This window comes from Rana temporaria, chromosome 4 (genome assembly GCF_905171775.1).
Source record: "Rana temporaria chromosome 4, aRanTem1.1, whole genome shotgun sequence".
Classification (NCBI taxonomy): Eukaryota; Metazoa; Chordata; class Amphibia; order Anura; family Ranidae; genus Rana; species Rana temporaria.
In genome coordinates, this window is record NC_053492.1 from 2064676 (window position 1) to 2088725 (window position 24050).

A 24050-nucleotide genomic window follows, 5' to 3' on the forward strand; every position below is an offset into this window, starting at 1 on the left:
AGGACCGCCCGGCACTAACCGCTGCTGCAGAGGAACCCACCAGGGGTGATTCTACCTCTAAAAAACTTCATTGGGGCACTTGGACTGGGTCCTTATTCCCCACACACCCCCCTTCCCTTCCCCTACTCCTTTTGTATTAAAGCCTTGTCTTTTACTTTCAGGGGAAGAGGTAACTGCCCAGGGGGAGGCTTCTAGTGTTTCTGCTAAACATACATCTAAAGCTAAAAGATGTGGGAATTGTAGCATTAATCTAGCCACAGACTATTCCAAGCTTTTGTGTGCTAAGTGCATTCAAAAACTCACAGGGAAGGAAACTTCGCTAATAATGAAAGAATTCCTGACAGGTTGAGTCAGAAATGCTTTCCACATTAAAGGAGTTTAAGGAAGTCCTAAAAACCAAAGAACCTGATCCCCCTAGCAGCTGGACCCTCCTCACAGGAAAGCTTATCCACCTCGGCTCCAAAATTGTTGAGGGCTAGGGACGTTCTTCTGTCAGACTCTGAGGATTCAGAGGCTCAGGAAGAAGGTCTTATTGATAGCCAGACAGATGAGGAGGATGAAGATGCTAGATCAGGCAAATTCATTTTTTCAGCGGATGACATGGGTGGTTTACTGGCGGCTATCTATACCTCTGAGGGGATTCAGCAGCCGGCCGAACTAGTGTCAGCACAGGATAAGTTGTACCAGGGTTTGGCTAAACCCCAGCCAAAGGTTATCCCAGTTCACCAATCTCTTCAGGACTTAGTTCTAAGAGAGTGGGCTGAATCTGAAAAGAAGTTACTAAAGTACAAAACCTGGAAAAGGCGCTGTCCCTTTTAAGGAGGAACTAGAAAACACATTTTTCAAAGTCCCTAAACTAGACGCTTCCCTAGCTCAACTGTCTAGACAGTCTGACCTTTCCTTTGAGGATGCTGGGAATTTAAAAGATTCACTAGACAGACGGGCAGAGACCTCCCTTCGCAGGGCCTGGGAGGCTAATGCGGCAGCCCTTGGGCCCGCCCTGGCCTCATCCTGCATTGCCAGGAATACGGATACCTGGCTATCCAGGATGTTGGAACATATCCCGCAGACTTCAAAGTTTAAGGATATCCGAGATTCCCTTGGAGTCATAGGTAGCGCTGTTGCCTATCTAGCAGACGCATCAATTGAGTCAGCTCGAGCCTCTGCTAAAACGGGCGCTCTTATTAACGCCTCAAGAAGGGCACTATAGCTCAAAACATGGGAAGGAGATTTGGCCTCCAAATCCCGTCTCTGTGCCCTGCCCTTTGAGGGATCCCTCCTCTTTGGGACAGGTTTAGACCAGGCTCTAACTAGGGCCTCAGAAAAGGGTAAACGATTCCCTCCCAAACCTAAACAAAATAGGAGGAGATTTTTTCGAGGCCCCCAGAATAAAAACCGACCTTCAGACCAAAGAGCGGCCTTTAATAGGAGGTGGATCACAGGAAAGGATAAACCAAAAGGGGGAATCCTTTTCCCTGATCCTAAACCCGCTGGGAAAGACTCCAAGTGACTCGAGAGTCGGGGGAAGGCTCTCCCGATTTCTTCCAGCTTGGGAAAGCATAACACGGAGTCCTCATATTTTGCAGATAGTGAAGGAAGGCTACAGATTGGAATTCCGCCATCTTCCCCCACCAATTTTCCTCCTCACTCATTTACCCCAAAATCCCCTCAAAGCGGCAAGCCTTCTAGGGAATGTGTCAGACCTAGCACAACAGGGGGTCATAGTCCCAGTTCCGGTAGACCAACAGGTTCAGGGGGTGTACTCTCACATCTTCGTAGTACCAAAACCCTCGGGAAAATTCCGTCTAATCATCAACTTAAAACCCCTGAATACTTATCTCCTCTACAAGAGGTTCCGCATGGAGAACATTTACAGTCTCAAAGGACTTCTTTTAGAAGGGGTATTTATGATAACCATAGACCTGAAGGACGCCTACCTCCATGTCCCCATTTACCAGGACCATCAAAGATTCCTGAGATTCGCCATTGTTTCCCCTCAGGGGATCCAACACTGGCAATTCACCGCTCTTCCCTTTGGGCTTGCCTCCAGCCCAAGAGTTTTCACGAAGGTGCTAGCAGAGGTGGTCGCCTTTCTACATCTGAAGGGCATCTCCCTTGTTCCCTACCTCGACGATCTGCTGCTGTTCAATCCCAGTTGAGCACTTCCTCTCACGGACCTGACCACCGTCCTGACTACACTGGAATCCTTAGGATGGATTATAAACAGAGAAAAATCTTCTCTCCTCCCAGAACAGAGAAAGATCTATCTGGGATTCTTAATAGATTCCTTAGAGAAAAAGCTTCTCCTACCAGTAGACAAGGTCCAGAGACTCATCTCAGTGGTCAGGTCTGTCAGGGGAACAGCAGATATTTCACTCAGGGAGATCATGAGGCTGTTGGGACTTATGACCTCATGCATCCCAGCAGTTCCGTGGGCCCAGCTCCACTACAGGCCACTACAGGCCTTCCTCCTCTCCTCCTGGGACGGGAAGGAAACATCCCTAGACTCCAGGGTCTCCATTCCAGAGTCGGTAAAGAACACTCTAGAGTGGTGGCTCATTCCTCGGAACTTGGGAAGAGGCCTTCAGTGGAACCAGTCAAACCCCCTCAGGATAACCACGGATGCCAGCTCCTGGGGATGGGGAGCCCACATGGCGGGCCTACAGGCCCAGGGTTCCTGGGATCGACACCAAAGGGAGTCGTCTTCCAACTTCCGAGAATTATCAGCGGTCGGAAGAGCCTTGGAAGCGTTCGAGGAGAGAATCCTGAACCAAGAAATACAAATTCTCTCCGACAACGCGACCACGGTGGCGTTTCTGAACCATCAGGGAGGCACCAGGTCCCGTTCGCTCCTAAGGTTGTCCCTAGAAATTCTAGGCTGGGCAGAACAGAGGGTCCGCTCCCTGTCAGCAGTTCACATCAGGGGAGTCCTAAACCTAGAAGCGGACTTTCTAAGCCGCCAACCCATTCTCCAGGGAGAGTGGGAACTAAGTCAGGAGGTCTTCGATTGGGTATGTCATCATTTCGGCATCCCAGAAATAGACCTCTTTGCTCACAGGAGGAACAAGAAGATAGAAAGGTTCTTCTCCCTCTCCCGGGATCAGGGATCAGAGGGTGTGGACGCGTTGGCCCAGGCCTGGACATTTTACCTAGCCTATGCCTTCCCTCCCCTGAATCTGATCCCGAGGGTATTGCAAAAACTGAGTCGTTCACAGGGGAAGCTGATCCTGATCGCTCCCTGGTGGCCCAAAAGATCTTGGTTTCCAATGTTAGAACAGTGGTCAGTCCTTCCTCCCCTCCCTCTCCCGGTCCGGGTGGACCTTCTGCGGCAGGGGCCGATCTTTCATCCAGAGCCAGGCTTTTTCAGTCTGACGGCCTGGTACTTGAGAGGTGGAACCTGCAGCGGAAGGGTTGCTCAGAGAAGGTAATAGATACCCTCTTAGCGAGTCGTAAGGAAGTTACCAGGAAGATCTATGCCAAGATCTGGGGAGTGTTTTCACGCTGGTGCGCGGCAAGACAAGCTCCACTACCCGAAATATCAGTTATCTTGGAGTTCCTTCAGGAAGGGGTAGATCTAGGTCTAGCTACGAGAACCCTAAGAGTACAGGTTGCCGCCTTGTCCTACTTTTTAGACAAGAGGCTGGCTCTGGATCCTCTTATTAAGAGGTTCCTGACGGCCAGGGATAGGTTGTCACCTATACAGATATCCAGAGTTCCCCCTTGGGACCTCTCCCTGGTGTTAGACCAGCTATCCAAACCTCAGTTTGAACCGATAGACAGCATTCCGGTTAGGCTGTTAGTATTTAAATTCTCCTTTCTTTTGGCCATCACCACGGCCAAAAGAATAGGAGACATGCAAGCGCTCTCAATCAAAGAGCCTTATTTTCGTTTATTCGAGGACAGGGTAGTCCTAAGTCAGGATCCCCTGTACCTACCTAAGGTGGCAACAAAGTTTCATAGGTCACAAGAAATTATACTTCCTTCTTTTTGCGCAAACCCACAGAATGAAAGAGAACGAACCTTTCATTGTTTGGATGTAAGACGCTGTTTGTTAATTTATTTAGAAAGGGTGAGCGAGTTCAGACGCTCATCACACTTGCTAATCAACTTTTCAGGACAGAAAAAGGGTTGCCAAGCATCTAGAGCCTCCATATCTAGATGGATAAGATAGGCAATTTCAGTAGCATACAGTAAGGCTGGCAAAACAGTACCTAAGGTCAAGGCACATTCCACGAGATCTATAGCAACCTCCTGGGCAGAGAGAGCAGGAGTTTCAGTGGAACAAATCTGTAGATCAGCAACGTGGTCAAGCCAGAACACCTTTCTAAAACTCTACCGAGTGGAACTCCTGTCACCCCAAGACTTGACGTTTGGCAGAAGAGTCCTGCAGGCAGTGGTCCCGCCCTACGGTAGGCCTGAGGGTTACTTGCTTATCTCTCAAGGTGCCGTCCTGGAAGACGACTCGAGAAAATACCAGTTACTCACCGGTAGCTGTTTTTCTATGAGTCTTACAGGACGGCAGGCCTATTTCCCACCCTGATGACTTTGTATGGTTTGTATTTTCATATACTGGTTCCCGTGCTCTTATGGTGGTTACTTTATCACGAACTGAGGTGCACGGGGAGGGGCGGGGTTTTTAAACCTCTTTTTGATTGTGTTTCCTGTCAGGTGAAGCCAGTCTACTCTCAAGGTGCCGTCCTGTAAGACTCATAGAAAAACAGCTACCGGTGAGTAACTGGTATTTTTTCAAAATTGTCGCTCTATTTTTGTTTATAGCACAAAAAATAAAAACCACAGAGGTTTTAAAATACCACCAAAAGAAAGCTCTATTTGTGTAAAAAAAAAGGACGTCAGTTTTGTTTGGGAGCCGCGTTGCACAACCGCGCAATTGTCAGTTAAAGCGACGCAGTGCCGAATCACAAAAAGTGCTCTGGTCTTTGGGCAGCCAAATGGTCCGGAGCTGAAGTGGTTAAATAAAATAAATTGTATTATTTTTCTGTTTTAGTGATAATGTTTTAAAATAAAGGTCCTACAAAAGCTCCAGAAGAAGCCACATTTTTGGTGAAACATGTAAAGGGAACCATTCTTTTTTAATATGACCATTGGGCTATCTTTAGCCCTAATTGTATAAGTAGTTTTATTCTGTTTATATACCAATACATTTTGTATTCTTTGTATAATTGATGTTTTGCACCTTAAAACTCTACCTACTGCCCCTCTGGGGCTTATACACTTTCCTGTTATACTCTATAGGAGGTGGTGCATTTATTGAAATATCTGGGCTTTGTAAATAATTTGACAAACTATTCTCTTATTTGCACGTCTCTTATTTACTCTCTTTCCTCAGCTTGTGTATCTTCAGAGTATCCTTCTAGCTCTTTCCTGAGCCTGCTGTCGTCCACAGTCCGCAGTTCCGCCCAAAGACTGTCTTTTAGAGACGCACAGTTGTGCTCTTTTTTTTTTTTACAGCCCATACCCACTCCTCCTAAAGCTCTTGTGCGCCAATATTGTTTTGTAATTTATTTGTACCTCTTACTAAACACCTTGGACTGTCTACTTTCCAAAAAGGGGGTCATTTTGGGGGATGTTTGTACCTATTAGATAGTGGGTACATCAGGATTGATATATTTTCAGATATATCCCATAGTTTGTAGACTGGGTTATTTTTCCCTAATGCCGCATACACATGATCAGATATTCCGACAACAAAACGTGGATTTTTTTCCGACAGAATGTTGGCTCAAACTTGTGTTGCATACACACGGTCACACAAATCTTGTGACGTACAAGAGGTACGATGAGCGGAGATCAATGAAGTTCAATAGGCAGTTCGGCTCTTCTGCTTGATTATGAGCATGCATGTTTTTTTGTGCGTCAGAATTGCATACAGACAATCGGAATATCCGACAAGAACTTTTCTTGTCGGAAAATTTGAGAACCTACTCTCAAATTTTTGTTGTTGGAAATTCCGACAGAAAATGTCCGATGGAGCCTAGACACGGTCAGAATTTCCAACCAAAAGCTCACATCGGACATTTGTTTGTGTGTACACGGCATAAGAAATGTATCAGAATACAGTTTGGCTTAAATTTCAGTATTTTTTTATTTATATAGCAAAAAAATAAAAACCTAATGGGGATTAAATACCACCAAAAGAAAGGTCTATCTGTCTGAAAAAATCTGAAAACTGGTCTGGGCAGGAAGGGCATAAAAGTTTTTGTGTGGCCAATACCATCCAAATAATTCTGACTTTCATTTCCCAAGTGTATCTGTCTACAAGGAGAACTGTATAGATCAAATGATGCCACCAATTGAAGCTATCCTTATTTGGTCGCTTAGCGACCATTAAGATGGCGATCCTACCTAAGCTTCTCTATCTTTTTGAAACACTCCCCATCCCTATCCCAGCTGCGCACTTTAGAGCCATTCAGGGCGATTTGATAAAAAAAAATCTGGAACTATAAAAGGCACCGGATAGCTAGATCAGTCCTATACGCCCCTCGTGATCAGGGCGGCCTCGCTTTCCCCAACATTGCCAAATATTACTTGCTGCTCAGCTGCGCCCTGTAGCCTCTTGGTGTACCCTCCATGCCTATAATCGATAGACACAAATTGAGAAACTGTGGCTGGCCCCTACCCACCCTAACTCCATGCTGTGGAGTTCTGACGTATCGCTCAGCACATCACAATTGCTAGGCCCGATGATGCTATTGCGAACATTGTGGTGGCGCGCTAAAATGCAATATCCCCTCACCTCCACTGCCTCGTTGGTCACCTCTTTTTTGTTTACGCATAATATCCCAGACAGCTTGACTTCGCAGATGTCCCACTTTTGGATGGATAGGGCCCTATTTCGCTATGTTCAATTGGAGGATATTAGAACCAGAACTTTGCGGTTATTCTAAGACTTAAAAGATGCTTTTGATTTACCCAGACAGGCTTTTTTTAGTTACTTACAAATCCGTCATTTTGCTCAATCTCTAGTAACGAACCTCCAATTCTCCCTCCTAACCGAGTTTGAAAAAATCTGTTTGGAAGGCTTGTCCCCTAAAGGTATGATCTTGCGCACCTATCAGCTCCTGATTATGGACATGTCGTTAACTGGGCCCCGGCATTATGCGCAAGTGGGAGCAGGCCTTGGGTGAGGAAATATCTCTGCAGGCATGGAAGCTTATATGGTCGCAGGCCTCTAAGAGCTCCAGCTGTTCGCTCTATAAAGAGAATCAATATAAAATTTTGTTTCACTGGTATCCAACTCCAGACCTGCTCCACTCCATTTATCCTTCAGCTGATCGCCGTTGTTTGCGCTGTTCTGATGGGGTGGGAACGCTATATCATACCTATTGGACTTGCTCTTTGATTGTTCCTTATTGGTGGACAGTGCACTCCCTACTCCACTCCATCTTCGGTTCCTGGGTGCCGTTTTGTCCTAAACTTTTCCTCCTGGGCCTCCCACCTCCCTCTTTTTCTAAATCTTCTAAAAAACTCTTGGCACAGGTCCTCACGGCCGTACGGTGGGAACTATGGAATGTGCTGGAGGCCCTGATCGCATGATCAACCCCCGTTCTGGGGTTGCACAGCCTGGTTGGGATCTCTGGGCTACAGGGGGGTCATAGGCAGGTAATTGTCCTCTCTTTTCTCTTCCTCCTCTCTACTCTTTAACTCTCTTTCTTTACTCCTCTTCCCTTTTACTGACTTCTTTTAACTTCTACACTATACCCCTTCCTCCTTTGTTCGCTAAAGCACACTCTGGCAGGCAGGGCATTGTGATGGTAAAGGCTCATGGCCCTTTGTTCCCTTAATGGATCTTGCTTTGTAATGTCTTTAGTGGTTTGTCCTGCATATTTTGCCTCAGTTTTATTGCCGGCAATACTGTTTGTCCTGCCAAGTTCTGACTCTTTGCAATGATTTATGTCCTTTTGTCCCCCTTTTTTTTTTTTTTGTCTGGAAAATTTTGAAAATCAATAAAATGTAAGTTTTCAAAAAAAAATTATGCCACCAATGAGGATGGAGGACCGGAGTCACATGACTGAGAAGATACTAAACCTCACCCTTGAGATCATCTATCTGCTGACCGGAGAGGTGAGGAGGATTCTGGGAGGTCACATGACATCACTCTTATCTCTATTAATAAAACACAGACCTGACCGTAGAGGTGAGGAGGATTCTGGGAGGTCACATGACATCACTCTTATCTCTATTAATAAAACACAGACCTGACTGGAGAGGTGAGGAGGATTCTGGGAGGTCACATTGTGATAGACTTGAAACTAAAATGAAAATTATTTTTATTATTAGAACTATTGAAATGGTTTTCGGTTAATATTTCCATATTTCCTGTTTGTATATGCATATGTATGTATGAGAATGATCACTATTGCTTATTTTCCCTGATAAAGATTTTGTCAGATATCAGGAATCATATCTGATGGTTTTAGTTCAGTCTACATTTTCTCCTTCTGTCTTCCAAATGAAGAAGCAACTCCATCCCCTCACTCACTCCGTGTCCCCCCTCCCTCCTAAATTCCTAATTTCAAAGAACAAATATGGACTTGGTTGTAAGAGGAAATCGCTCCTCATGTTACAGATGTGCTCAAGCCTTCCCCTTCTACACACTCAGGAGGAACTTGTGAGACTTTGAAAGGAAACCATTAAGGACTGTTATGCTGAATCTACTCCCTGCTTCGTGTAAACCTCTGATTGGACTGTTTTAACTCTTCGATGTGTTTGGATATGAACTGGCCAATGACAGCCTCACAGGGGGGTGGGAGGATTGATGGGTGTTTCTGTTTAATTGTGAACCAATGAAAATGCATTCTGTGCTCGTGTGCTAAAAAATAAAGTGAACTACACAGACGGCAGCCATTCTCTTGGCCGTTTGAACGTTGGAGAGGTGAGATGTGTTCTGTTCATAGATTACATTGTCTCACTTTATAATTTGAATCTTCCGGCAGAAATGGTTAGCCCTGAGTTTATCAGGATATCAATTAAGTAATGAGTCTTTATCAATTGGCGCCCAACGTGCCTTTGCTTTTATCTGACCAGTTGCAACGAAAGCTTGAATGGAGAGACCCTGTTCAAGTCTGCAGTGTAGCAAGCTCTCTGCCTTCATCTGCTTTTTGTTGCTTCTGGCCAGTCTAAGATGGGAGATCTTGAAGCAAAGTTCTTTAACCCATCGTTCCTTTCTGCCGGGTTGATATCTGTGTTTTTCTGTTTTAAGTGTTGTGTTAGTTTGAATGTGACTGTTTCAGGGGTCTATGTCTGTAGGCGGTGGGTGGACAGTATTTTTCTTTCAGGGGTCCTGAGCCGGTGGCGCACGATGGCGTGTCTTGGGGGGGAGATGTTTATGTGCGCATGCTGTCACTGGGCTCCTTCCTATATAAGCATCCGTGTTTTATTGGTGTTGGGTTAAGTGAGATTGGCAGTATGCGCATGTCAATATGTCTGGTCTGAAAGAAGAGGATTTGGGATTTTCCTTGACTAAAGTAGTTCAAGGCGGAGTTTTTTTAAGGGGTTCTGGGGTACTGGGGGATTAACTTGGGGGTTGCTTTGGCCTAAGCGAGTAGCGCTGGCTTTTGGCTTGACTCGGTATAGTCAGGATTTGGCGTAGCCAGGAAGGCTGCGATGTGGACAGACTAAATGGGGGGTTGCTAGTTTTTTTGGGGGGATTTGCTTTGGCCTAAGCGAGTAGTGCTGGCTTTTTGCTTGACTCGGTATAGTCAGGATTTGGCGTAGCCAGGAAGGCTGCGATGTGGACAGACTTACAGGGTGTTGTAACGGTCGCTAAGGGAGTTGACTTGGGGGGGGCTACATAGTCTGGGTTGACATATTTTTGGGGTTAGGGGTTAAGAATTAGCGCCCTGCAGACAGGGGGGCTGAAAGAGTCGTATTCTGTGTATTTTGTGTATTGTTTTATTGTCATGAACTGCTATGCGTTTTTATATGCGGTTTTGTATGCAGCCCTCGCTTCACGTCCCCCCCTCTCCAGGCTGCGTGGAGTTTTATCAGCAGACTTTTTTTTTTTTTTTTTGGAGTATCAGATTTCTGTCTGTCTTTTAATGTAAGCCCTTCATTTTTTTTTACTTCTCAAAGAATGCTGTGTCGATGGCATAGTTAACCCTTCCCTTCTTTCCTGCTCTGTCTTTTATTAACAACATGTGTAAGCTGGCAGCCGAGCAAGAAGGTAGAAAGGGTAGGAGACAGGTTTTTTTTTTTTTGTGTTTCTGTTTCTTAGATAGATATTGGTAACTTGCCTTTATTAATTTCAGAAAAACAGAAAAACATAGTGAAAAAGTTTTTTGTTTTTAAAAAAAAAACATGGGTCTGGTATTCCAAATGTCTGCGTGTATTTTTGACACGGTTTCGCTGTTTTAAACTCTCAGCAGATGCTGATGTATCTTTTTGATTCACAGAAATCTGAGGTTTTGGGACAGCCCAGGATATTTGTATATCCGAACCTATGTGTAAAGTGGGGCTTATTATTTTTGCTGTTTTTTTTAATAGTCCTGAGATGAGATGCCTCCCTGATGGGGGATAAAACTGGGTGTGTGAGGAATGTGGGAGGTCCGGACCCCCACATCCTGCCCGCCCTGGGCTCTGCCACACTTGCAAGTTGGAGGACAGCCCCCTCTTTCCCCCCCCAGGGAACAATGGAAACGACAACATAGAAGACAGTTTTTTTTTTTTTAGCACAGTTTTTTTTAACGAAAGGTTGAATTGGGATATTGCAACTGTTTCTTCAGTATTGATGTATGGAATGCTCATTCATTGAGTACAATTGAAGTTGGTCCGTCTATGTCTGTTAGATTGTACACTGATTTATCAGAGAATTGGATTTCAGTTACTTTGTCGCAATTAAAAAACAGTAATCAGAAAATAATAGGATATTTCTCCAGAGGTTTGACAAATATGGAAAAGACCTTTGATACACATAATAAGCAATTGTTAATTCTTTATTTTGCAGTTAAAGTAACAGAAAAGATTGTAAGATCTAGTCAGATCATATTACCGACATCTGATCAATCACTAAAACTTCTTCTACAGAGAATTAATTCAGGAGAATTATATGCCTCATGGTGCTGGGCTTAGTTTAGCGGTTACATGGTGACCAGCCCGTCCTGTTTTTTTTTTATCCTTTTAATCGGATAGATTGAATGCGTGTTCTGTGGGGACCTGTCTCTCTGGGTTGCCTACTTACCCTGACGATGCTATGCATTGCATGACCTGATAAATAAGAGGGCTTTTTGCCAGTTTGATTGTTGTGATGTGATACCCGGGGCCTGTTATTGTCCCTTCATTTCCCTCATGTTCTGCCCACGATGCCCCGACTGGTGGAGACCTGGGCCACGCCCAAATGCTGTTCCCTGCTGGAAGCATGGGCCCCGCCCGACTGAGGCCTTGCCCCTTCCTTCCCATCATGCTCTGCCCAAATGTATGCCCGGCTGGAGGAAGCATGGGCCTGCCCGGATGCTCTTCCCTGCTGGAGGCCTTGCCCCGTCCTGCCCTTATCCCATGTGCTCAGTATTGCCCCGTTCTGAACGCAGATGGTGTCACCTCCTGCCCGCTGCCCATACTGGATTCTGTGCCCTCCGGCCCACGGGCCTTCTTTTTCTTCATTCTCTCCTTAGTCTGTCCAGGGGGGGATAGTTGACATGTCGCTTTGCTGGACAGACGCGTAAGGATGAGAATCATGCAGGGTCGCAGGCCTACCTGGAGGTGGAATCCGCTCATATACCCACTGTCCTGTGTGCCCCGACCTCAATGCCTTGACCTCATGGGGTGCCTAAAAGCGGTAGAGAGAGTGTGTAAATCCTGGCGTTCATGGCTACAGTCATTGTGTTCACAAGTCACAAATGAGGGATGAGGAGATTCTGGGTATCACATTGGAACATTAGAACGTTTTACATAGTACATTTAAACGGTTTTATTCCACATGCTGTGCCATGCCACCCTCAGGGTTAAGTGGGTAAGTGGCCCCAAGGGGGGGAGCATTCAATATATTATTCCTTTTTGAAATCTTGTTTGAGACAGTCTCTAGATTAGATTGTTATAAGCTATGATTATGTGACCGCTTTTAGAAAATAATTAACTAATATCCGTGTACGAGGTTTTTCTCGCATTTCTGATGTAGGTACCGATAATTACCAATATCCCCTGGGTGATGATTAAGAGGTTCCTTCGAAAATATTCTCTGGAGATGAGATATGATGGATTGTGCCACCCAAATCTGAATGAAACTATATATCTTTTTTCAAATACATGGGATTGTGACCACTGGGGTTTGTGGGTTGGAATATCTCAAAGGGGGGTCCCGGTTACATAGGGTAATTAGTTAATTAGTGTCAGAGTGTAAAGAAGTTCTCTAATGAGATAATTAAGTTTAATTCTGCCTGTAAATGTTTATGAATATGTTATCCCCAACAACTGAAAATGTATTATGACATGTCAAAGCATAAACATGGGACTAGAACAAAGGTTTAATGGGAAAATTGTTGATTGAGATTGTGTGAAGAATTGTATACAATTCAGTTAATGGTAAACAACATGGTATTTTGTATTTAACTGAAATCCTACAGATCTGGTTGTAAGAATTAATAAGTTGAGGTTTGAGCAATGTTTCAATCTAAAAAAAACTTTATAAAAAATATTATTATAAAAAATTGTAAAAATAAAATAAAAAAATAAACAAGTGTTTAAAAGTTTTTATAAAGTGACATTTCGGATAAAATATAGATTATGAGTGACATTATCGGAAGAAAACAATGGTCGGTTAATGCGCAGGGACTGGTCAGTGGATTTCATGAGATTTGTCCTCTAAGCGATCTTTTGTCGCTATTGTAGTTGGGAAATGTCGTGTTATAATGTAATGTACATGATTTTTGGCAGATGTACAAACCAAATATGTTTTAAAAATTTTGAAAAAGAGTTAAAAATGAGAAAAACAATACAATTCGGTTGTATTGTATATGGTATAAACCTTGTACAATCTGTTCAGTGGGGGGGGGGGGGACAGATGTTTTCCCTTAGAGGTCATTAACAGGAACAGATGCTGGAGATCAGATTACACGGTCTGACACACTGTGTCAGTGCTAGCGTTGAAACTAGACACCAAGTGTAAATGACTCTTTGCAATGTTTGAAGGAAAAAAATATATATATATATTTGTCTGAAGAAAATATGTTATGAACTATAAAAGCATATTATAGGGTAAATCTTTCTTTAATAATAAAAGGTAATTTGTACACAATCATTTGAAGATCTGAAAGAAAGCCCTTATTAATAAAATATTGTCTTTCTTTCTTTCTCTCTCTCTCTTTCTTTTCTCTCTCTTTCTCTCTCTCTTTCTTTCTTTCTCTCATATGTTACTAAACTGTGGGGTTTTGCACCATTTGTTTTGAAGAATACCTTACTTTGAGGGTGTCATTTCAAAGAGAATGAAATATGGTGTTAATCTGCATAGCTTAAGAAAGGTCAGATAAAATCGTGAAAAATAAAGATACGATATGAACAGATGATACAGCCATATTTATGGATTAAAATGTCACTTTCCAGGCTTCAGATTGACGAATGTATTAATGGAGGGTATATTGGGCTCTTATATTTGGATCCATGTAAGGGAACAATGAAACTTCTGTATGTTCGTTTATGCTGAAGGCTGCTATGTTTGTTTAAACAGACATGCGACAAGAATATTCATGCTGTGTGATCAGTTCTGAAAACTAGTGTAATGTAATAAATAAAGTTCCTTTAGGAAATAAAATATTTAGGACAGAGCCCAATATAAAAGAGGTTTGTTAACTGTAAACAAGGATGCATTCCAGTATATTACTAAACACCTAGAGGCCACTTCACAAATGACTTTGTATAAAATTATGGCCTTGTACATGATATTAGGTGAACAAGGGGGGTGCATTTAGAATGTCACCTGCGGACAGTATTTTGGGTGATAACACATTTGTGCTCAGGTATAGCAATTTTGTCTGTATTGGTTATGATAATGTTTTGTTATATTGACCGTGTCCTCCATTACCGTCCTTGTCTGTTAATAATAACAAAGAGAATGTAGGGACAGTATTGATAAAATATTCATTTTAAGGGGGGGCTGTGATAGACTTGAAACTAAAATGAAAATAATTTTTATTATTAGAACTATTGAAATGGTTTTCGGTTTATATTTTCTTTAATTTCGGTTAATATTTCCATATTTCCTGTTTGTATATGCATATGTATGTATGAGAATGATCACTATTGCTTATTTTCCCTGATAAAGATTTTGTCAGATATCAGGAATCATATCTGATGGTTTTAGTTCAGTCTACATTTTCTCCTTCTGTCTTCCAAATGAAGAAGCAACTCCATCCCCTCACTCACTCCGTGTCCCCCCCTCCCTCCTAAATTCCTAATTTCAAAGAACAAATATGTACTTGGTTGTAAGAGGAAATCGCTCCTCATGTTACAGATGTGCTCAAGCCTTCCCCTTCTACACACTCAGGAGGAACTTGTGAGACTTTGAAAGAAAACCATTAAGGACTGTTATGCTGAATCTACTCCCTGCTTCGTGTAAACCTCTGATTGGACTGAGAGATTTCCTCTTATGAAGTCAGGTGATCATATGACCATCACAGTGCCTCCATGTGGCTCTCTAAAACCTGAGAGACGCAACATGCAGAAGATTCTAGAAGTCACCAAGAAGATGATGGAGCTGCTGACAGGAGAGGTGAGCGGTGTTGGGAATTTTGGGACATTATCCAGTAACAGACAAGGGATGTGTCTAGAACATGGACTCGTAGAGGTGGTGAGTGTTTTTTTTTTTTTTTTTACACTATGTGATATTACAAGTGTAACGGAACCCCAAATGGGACAGGGGTTAACGCATTTTTAAGAAATTCCATTCCGAACCCAAGACAGCTTATCGACACTCCACAATCCGGCGAACAGGACCCATATGGATTTCCCCCAGAAACGACACACAGAGCTCTGTTCTCTGGTTCAAAACAAATAGACAATCATTATTGAGAAAGCAGGCTCTTATATACACCAAAAAGAATGCTGCAATAATCACATGGACAATGACACACTCCACCCACAGCATCATAATAATAATTAACTACAGCTGACAAGTCAGACATCTGACCTTTAGACTGTGCTAACTCACAACACACTATCATCAATAGAACTTTCACACAATACAGTGTCAATTAGCATAACACAATGAAAGGTTCTTGGGAGCCATACTAAGGTTAATTTACATCACAGTAGCAGACGACATTAACTCCTAACAGTCTATGTTCCCACATTGAATGAGTCACTCTTTCAATGGACCTGTTGGGTTCAGAATCAACAAACAGTATTATTTCAAGATATCCTGGAATACATTGTGAATTATCATTACTGCCCATCTCATGTAGTCCAAGATATAATTTCTCAGTCATCCTATGCTTCTAGTGGACATAGGATGACTTTAGACACAATAGTCATCGGTAAAGCTGAAAAAGGAGTACCCCACACGCTTCAAGAGCCTCTGGGTCCCACGGGGCGATTCCGTTACAACAAAAATAACACCCTTTACAAGTGATCTTTTGTATAATTTTCTTGGTTTAGGGTGAAGATCTGATGGATATAAAAGCTGTGATTAAAGAAGAAGAAGAAGAAGAGAGGTATGTGAGGGATGATCAGCAATTTATGGAGAAGGATGGAATAACGGGGACATTCATAGAGGAGGACACTCCTACAAAGATCAGCACAGGTGGGTCATTAACACTAAAAACATTCCTCCATCCATACTGCTCACTGATTGGTCCAGAGTAGGGCGGGGACTGGGTGATATCAGCCTGTAATACCCTGGTCACTTTCCTGAGCTGTGTTCCCCGTCCTGTATTTCTCTCGGATAATCTTCCTTCTCTGTGCTGCAGACACAATTTATGTCTCTAGACATAGATTCTAGACAGAGATTCTGGGGTTCAGCTGGCAGCAAAATGTTCATTTAAGCCATAGACGTTACTAGACACCTAGGAAACATTTTTGGATTTTCTACCCCATACCCGGGTCTAGCATGATCTCTGACAGAACAATTCTCCCGGGGTTACTTGCTCTGTTATTTGCTGGGTGAAGGGATATGTCTGTATAGTCTCAGACCCAAGTCACTGAGTGCAGTCTCAGGAGATGGGAGGCAGCGGTGTGGGATCTCTGCAACTTGTCTCATGTAAACATTTCATCTTCCACTGATTACTGAATACCAATACCAATATTAGGAGTCCTGACCCTTAAGCCCTGTACACACGATCGGCTTGTCCGATGAAAACATGTGTGGGCCCCATCGGTTTGTTTTCCATCGGTGAAAAAAATAGAACATGTTTTAAATTTTTCCTGTGGATAAAAAAACAATAGAAAAAAACGATCGTCTGTGTGGAAGTCCATCAGTCTAAAATCCACGCATGCTAAGAATCAAGTTGACGCATACTCGGAAGCATTGAACTTGATTTTTTTCAGCGCGTTGTAGTGTTTTAAATCACCGCGTTTTGGCACGGTCAGATTTTTGACTGATGGTGTGTAGGCAAGACTTTCAAGTCAGCTTCATCGGATATCCGACGAAAAAATCCATCGGACTAGTTTCCATTAGATATCCGATCGTGTGTACAGGGCTTTACACTGTATCATTTATATTGTATATTACATACTTCTGATACTGTATAGTCCTAACTTTTGTATCCTATATAATAAGTTTTACACTACATTGGACTTACTTATTTTGCACCCATTTTCTACCAGCTGGACATTTTATATCTGATGATTTGATTGGAGGACAGACTTTTACATGTTCATATTAATGTGATAACATCCTCAAACTTTGGAACTTTAAACAGAAAGTGATAATGAGGGAGGAGCCAATAACCCAATGATGGAGGACTTCAGGATCAGTCCAGTCTTCATCTTGGTTGTTCTCCCCCATCCTCACTCTCTGACCTCTGGTGGGGCTCAGTCCCACTGTTATTCATGACTAAATCATGGACTAAATAAGCAAGTGCAGGACTTCTTGTGTTGGGAAGATGGCAATGAGTGATAGAGGGGGTGGGGACACTCGTCCTATAATCCTCTCATCACTGTCACTCCTATAAAAGACAGTTCTCGTTGTTTCCTCACTCTCTGACTAAGGTCCATGAATAAAGAAATGATCTGGTAGGAGATCAGAAGACCCATTTACTAGTTACCTTGAGGGGGGAATTGTAAGATCCTCAGAGACAAAGCTGTCTGATGTGGGCGGAGTCCTGGTTTAGGGGAACCAATCAGCTCATGTCTAGTAATAATCTTTGTATTTCTATTTTAGTAGATGGACGGGAGATGAGGAAAACCTCAGAGGATTGTCTCACTTTGTCTCCAGACTGTAAAGTAGAAGATGAGGACATCACACAGTATAGTCCAGGAGAAAACCCGACTACCTCAAATGTCCATCCGGCACCACACAGTGTAGATGGACCATCGTATTCCTCTTATCCTGAGGAACCTCAGACTGTGCGGGACGGTGCCGGACCATCGTATTCCTCTTATCCTGAGGAACCTCAGACTGTGAGGGACGGTGCCGGACCATCGTATTCCTCTTATCCTGAGGAACCTCAGACTGTGCAGGACGGTGCCGGACCATCGTATTCCTCTTATCCTGAGGAACCTCAGACTGTGCGGGACGGTGCCGGACCATCGTATTCCTCTTATCCTGAGGAACCTCAGACTGTGCGGGATGGTGCTGGACCATCGTATTCCTCTTATCCTGAGGAACCTCAGACTGTGCGGGACGGTGCCGTCCTTCCAACAGATGAGAGGTTTTCCTGTACTGAGTGCGGGAAGTGTTTTTATTCTGAATCCAAATTTAATGTGCATAAAAGATCTCACACAGGAGAGAAGCCGCATTCCTGTCCTAAGTGCTGGAAATGTTTTTCAAAAAAGTCCCATCTTTCAGTACATCAGAGATCTCACACTGGTGAAAAGCCATATTCCTGTCCTGAGTGTGGGAAATGTTTTTCACAGAAGCCCAATCTTTACAGACATCGGAGATCTCACACGGGGGACAAGCCGTATTCCTGTCTTGAGTGCGGGAAATATTTTGTACAAAAAGCAAATCTTGTTAAACATCAAATGTTTCACTCAAGGAAGAAGCCATATTTCTGTCTTGAGTGCGGGAAAGGTTTTTCACAAAAGTCCAGTCTTTCCATACATCAGAGATCTCACACAGGAGAGAAGCTGTATTTCTGTTCTGAGTGCAGGAAATGTTTTGGAAAAAATATAGATCTTGTCAGACATCAGAAGTCTCACACGGGGGAGAAGCTGTATCCTTGTCCTGAGTGTGGGAAATATTTTTCACAGAAGTCCCATCTTTACACACATCAGAGATCTCACACGGGGGAGAAGCCATATTCCTGTCCTGAGTGTGGGAAATGTTTTTCAGTGAAGTCCAATCTTTCCAGACATCAGAGATCTCACACGGGGGAGAAGCCACTTTCCTGTCCTGAGTGAGGGAATTGTTCCTCACTGAAGTCCTGTCTTCCTGTACATCAGGGATCCCACACAACCCTCGAGGTGTATTAGTGAGTGCGGGAAATGTCTTGTATATGAATGTTGCTGAACATCACAGGTCTCATGTGGGGAAGAAGCACACCCTGATATACACCTCAGATATACTCCATGGCTGATCTTCATCATGTAAGAAACAGTTCATAAGGAGATCAGAGATCACCAAAGACATGGATGAAGTGTTGTACCGTGTTGGCCATTGATAGCAGTATAAAAATAAAAATGGAGTCATTACCTCTCATTGGCTGAGTACATTTTGGGGTGGAAGATTTCACAAACACTTAGAGGTCTGTTTTTTTAATTATTTTTGAACAAATGTGAGAAGCATTGTTGGTTGTATTTTACTTCATATAGTACTTTCCTATGATCTTTTGCTCCATCTAGTGTCCATAGTGCAGTATTGCACTATTCTTTCTGATTGAGGTATTTCAAGAAAAATGCCACCCTATGGCCACTAGATGGATCTGATGATTATAGGAAATCACTCTATTAACTTGAATATGGCAAGAATTTGTCATATTTGTTGGGTAAATGCATGTGACATTCTTCCAGCTTTTTTTATTAATAGAACCTTTAGTTTTCTTTGTGGTTAACCACTTCCGCCCGGAAGATTTGGCTGCTCAATGACCGGGACATTTTTTGCGATACCGCGTCATTTTAACTGACAATTGTCGTACGATGTTGTACTCAAACAAAATTGATGTCCCTTTTTCCCCACAAATAGAGCTTTCTTTTGGTGGTATTTGATTATCTCTGCAGTTTCAATTTTTTGCGCTATAAACAATAAAAAAATAAAAACACAATATTTTGTACTTTTTGCTATAATAAATATCACAGATTTCTTTAAAAAAAGCAATTTTTTTCCTCAGTATTCTACATGTAGTTTTCCTATGTATTCTACCTATTTTTGGTAATCAAGATCACAATAAACGTATAATAATTGGTTTGCGCAAAAGTTATAGCACCTTCAAAATAGGGGATAGTTTTATGGCATTTTTATTATTATTTTATTTTTTACTAGTAATGGCGGCGATCTGCGATTTGTATCGGGACTGCGATATTAAAAATGCACTGATTACTGTATAAATGTCACTGGCAGGGAAGGGGTCAACACTAGGGGGCGATCAAGGGGTTAAATGTGTTCCCTAGTGTGTGTTCTAATTGTGGGAGGAGGGGACTCACTATATGAGATGACAGATTCTGGTTCCCAGCTTGTAGGAACTCGCGATCTGCATCTCCTCTCCTCACAGAACAGGGATGTATGTGTTTACACACACACATCCCTGTTCTGCCTCTCATGCCCGTGATCACTCATGGCTGGCGGTCATCGTGACCGCTGGTCACGAGCATCACCACTCCCACAGTGAAGCGTGCGCGCTATTTCACTTAAAGGGACCGATGTACAGCTACGACGGTTTGCGGGATCATGCCGACCTGCCTCAGTTTAATGACGGCAGCAGGTCGGCAAGTGGTTAAATGAATACGGGAGAAATCAGAGAACATAAATGTATTAATCCAACAATATTAAACCAACCATTGATATATCAGACAAGATACCACATTTGTCAAATAGATGTCATTAAGTATAATAGAAATGATTGCCATCTAGTGGCTGAATGCAACATTTTCAAATTTAAATCAATGTCAAACATTTGACCAGCACAGCAAATAGCCTAAAAACATTTTTTACCCCTATTCACACAGAAGTAATGTACAGTGCATCCGGAAAGTATTCACAGCGCTTCACTTTTTCCACATTTTGTTATTTTACAGCCTTATTTCAAAATGGATTCAATTCATTATTTTCCAAAATTGTAGAAACAATCCCCCATAATGACAAAGTTACAGAAGTCTGAAATCTTTGCAAATTTATTAAAAATAAAAAAACAAAAAAATCACATGTACATAAGTATCACAGCCTTTGGGCAATACTTTGGTGAAGCTCCTTTGGCACCAATTACAGCCTCAAATCTTTTTGAGTATGATGCTACAAGCTTGGCACACCTATTTTTGGGCAGTTTCTCCCATTCTTCTTTGCAGTACCTCCGTCAGTTTGGATGGGGAGTGTCGGTGCACAGCCATTTTCAGATCTCTCCAGAGATGTTCAATCAGGTTCAAGTCTGGGCTCTGGTTGGGCCACGCAAGGACATTCACAGAGTTGTCCTGTAGCCACTCCTTTGTTATCTTGGCTCTGTGCTTAGGGTCATTGTCCTGTTGGCAGATGAACCTTTGCCCCAGTCTGAGGACCAGACTGCTCTTGAGCAGGTTTTCCTCAAGGATGTACATTCCTGCATTCAACTTTCGCTCGATCCTGTCCCTGAGAAACATGCCCACAATATAATGCTGCCACCACCATGCTTGACTGTAGGGATGGTATTGAGTGGTGCCTGGTTTCCTCCAGACATGACATTTGTCATTCAGGCCAAAGAGTTCAATCTTTGTTTCATCAGACCAGAGAATTTTGTTTCTCATGGTCTGAGTCCTTCAGATGCCTTTTGGCAAACTCCAGGCAGACTGTCATGTGCCTTTTATGGAGGAGTGGCTTCCGTATGGCAACTCTACCATAGAGGCCTGAAGGTTCTCCTCTCTCCACAGAGAAACTTTTTCACCCACATGAAAGGCAGGAAGGGACCTCCTTCAAAGTGTCGATCAATTTCTCACGAATCTCCTGCAATGTAGTTAATCTGTTGGTAACATAAGAAATTGGAGTTGAGATAGGGAAATCAGGAATAAAAACTGGATGATACCAGTTGTTAAAATAAAAAGGACTTTGAGAAGTAGAGCTATGTTCAGAATTGTTGTATGCAAACTCTGATGTAGAAAGATAATCCACCCAGTCATCCAGAAGATAACTGACAAAACATCCAAGGTACTGCTCTAAGGTTTGATTTAGGGTTGTCCCGATACCACTTTTTTAGTACAAGTACCGATACTTTTTTTCAAGTAGTCGCCGATACCGAATACCGATACTTTTTTTCAATGTGTCCCCAAATGCAGCCATGTCTCCCCACAAATGCAGCCATGTCCCCCCACAGATGCAGCCATGTCCCCCCCATATCCAGCCATGTCCCCCCATATGCAGCCATGTCCCCCCCATTATCCAGCCATGTCTCCCCCCCCATATCCAGCCATGTCCCCCCCCCCATATCCAGCCATGTCTCCCCCCCCATATCCAGCCATGTCTCCCCCCCCCATATCCAGCCATGTCTCCCCCCCCATATCCAGCCATGTCTCCCCCCCATCCAGCCATGTCTCCCTTCCCATGCAGCCATGTCTCCCCCCCATCCAGCCATGTCTCCCTCCCCATCCAGCCATGTCTCCCTCCCCATCCAGCCATGTCTCCCTCCCCATCCAGCCATGTCTCCCCCCCCCATCCAGCCATGTCTCCCCCCCCCATATCCAGCCATGTCTCCCCCCCATCCAGCCATGTCTCCCCCCCATCCAGTCACGTCTTCCCCCCATCCAGCCACGTCTCCCCCCCATCCAGCCATGTGTCTCCCCCCCCATCCAGCCATGTCTTCCCCCCCATCCAGCCATGTGTCTCCCCCCCCCCACCCATGTGTCTCCCCCCCCCCATCCAGCCATGTGTCTCCCCCCCATCCAGCCATGTGTCTCCCCCCCCATCCAGCCATGTGTTTCCCCCCCCCATCCAGCCATGTGTCTCCCCCCCATCCAGCCATGTGTCTCCCCCCCCCATCCAGCCATGTGTCTCCCCCCCATCCAGCCATGTGTCTCCCCCCCCCATCCAGCCATGTGTCTCCCCCCCCATCCAGCCATGTGTCTCCCCCCCCCCATCCAGCCATGTGTCTCCCCCCTATCTGCAGCCATGTGTCTCCCCCCCTATCTGCAGCCATGTGTCTCCCCCCCTATCTGCAGCCATGTTTCTCCCCCCCTATCTGCAGCCATGTGTCTCCCCCCCCATCCAGCCATGTGTCTCCCCCCCCATCCAGCCATGTGTCTCCCCCCCCCCATCCAGCCATGTGTCTCCCCCCCATCCAGCCATGTGTCTCCCCCCCATCCAGCCATGTGTCTCCCCCCCATCCAGCCATGTGTCTCCCCCCTCATATGCAGCCATGGCCCGCTTACCTGCTACCGCCGACTGTGTACAGTACTACGGCCGGCCAGGAACATTACAGCTTTGAATAGCTTTGTAATGATTGGCGCCACGCTGCGTGTATAGACACTCCCCCTCGCTCGGGATTGGACAGTTCACCCGAGCAAGGGGGAGTGTCTATGCGCGGCGCAAATCATTACAGCTATTCAAAGCTGTAATGTTCCCGCTCGTATTACACAGTCGGCGGTAGCGGGGATGCGGCGTAACGGCGGCGGATCGCGACGACAAATTACGGCTCCGGTGGCGGCGGCGGCGGGGGGGGGGTTAAGTATTCTATTTGTGTATCGGGGCTGGGTATCGGCGTCTGAGTACCGCCGAAAAAACTCGGAATCGGTCCCGATACCGATACTAGTATCGGTATCGGGACAACCCTAGTTTGATTGGTCCTCTCAGTCTGACCATTAGATTGGGGATGAAAAGCAGAAGACAGATTAACTGTTAAACCTAAGGCTGAGCAAAAGTTTTTCCAAAATTTTGGTAAACTGTACTCCTTTGTCAGACACCACTTCGTCAGGAATTCCATGTAGTTTAAATACTTCTCAAAGCAGTTTGTTAAGTTAAAGGTACCCCCTTAACAGGTGTAAAATGATCCATCTTAGTGGGACGGTCAACAACAACCAAGATAGTGGTCATCTCTCTTGAGGAAGGTAAATCTACCACAAAGTCCATAGAAATTGTGCCCCATGGTCTTGATGGAACAGGGAGTGGCTGGAGCAACCCCAAAGGAGAAGCTCGGGAGTCTTACTGCGTGCACAGGTCGAGCATGAGGCCACATACTGTTTGACGTCTTTCTTATAGCTGGGCCACCAAAATGAACATGACAAGAGCTCTTCTGTTTTGGAAATCCCAAAATGCCCAGCAAGTTTTCAGTCATGAACCAACCTGAGGGCTTCAATCCAAGCAGATTCAGGTACATAGAGACTATGTGCATGAGTCCAAAAGCCATTCTTATACACAATGTTAATATCTGCAGGCAGATGATTGAGAAGAGGGTAATTTTCATACCCTTCCTTTAGCAAACTCAAGAATGTCTTGAAACCCGTGGCCCCTATGAAGTTCTTTTGAGGCAGAATCATACATTCAGGGTTGTCTTCCCTGCATGGGTCAGTCAACATTCTTGATAATGCATCGGCCTTATCATACCTTGACCCAGGTCAATACGAGATGATTAAAATAAACCGGGAAAAGAACAGTGACCAATGTGCTTGTCTAGAAGACATCCTCTTGGCAGAATGAATAAATTCTAGATTTTTATGATCAGTGAGAACAATTACAGGATGCTTAGCCCCTTCCAGCAGATGCCTCCATTCAGAAAAGGCTTCTAAATTGCCAGTAATTCCTTATTCCTGGTGTCATCATTTCTTTTGGCTGATGA

The 24050-nt window shown here is 44.1% G+C and overlaps 1 long non-coding RNA gene across 1 annotated transcript; it reads left to right on the plus strand.

Moving 5' to 3' along the window:
• The first annotated feature begins 8053 nt into the window (after positions 1-8053).
• LOC120935820 lies at positions 8054-15642 on the plus strand. The gene is made up of 3 exons (XR_005748517.1): positions 8054-8082; positions 14582-14794; positions 15601-15642. It is a non-coding gene; the product is annotated as an uncharacterized LOC120935820 (long non-coding RNA).
• The last annotated feature ends 8408 nt before the right edge of the window (positions 15643-24050 follow it).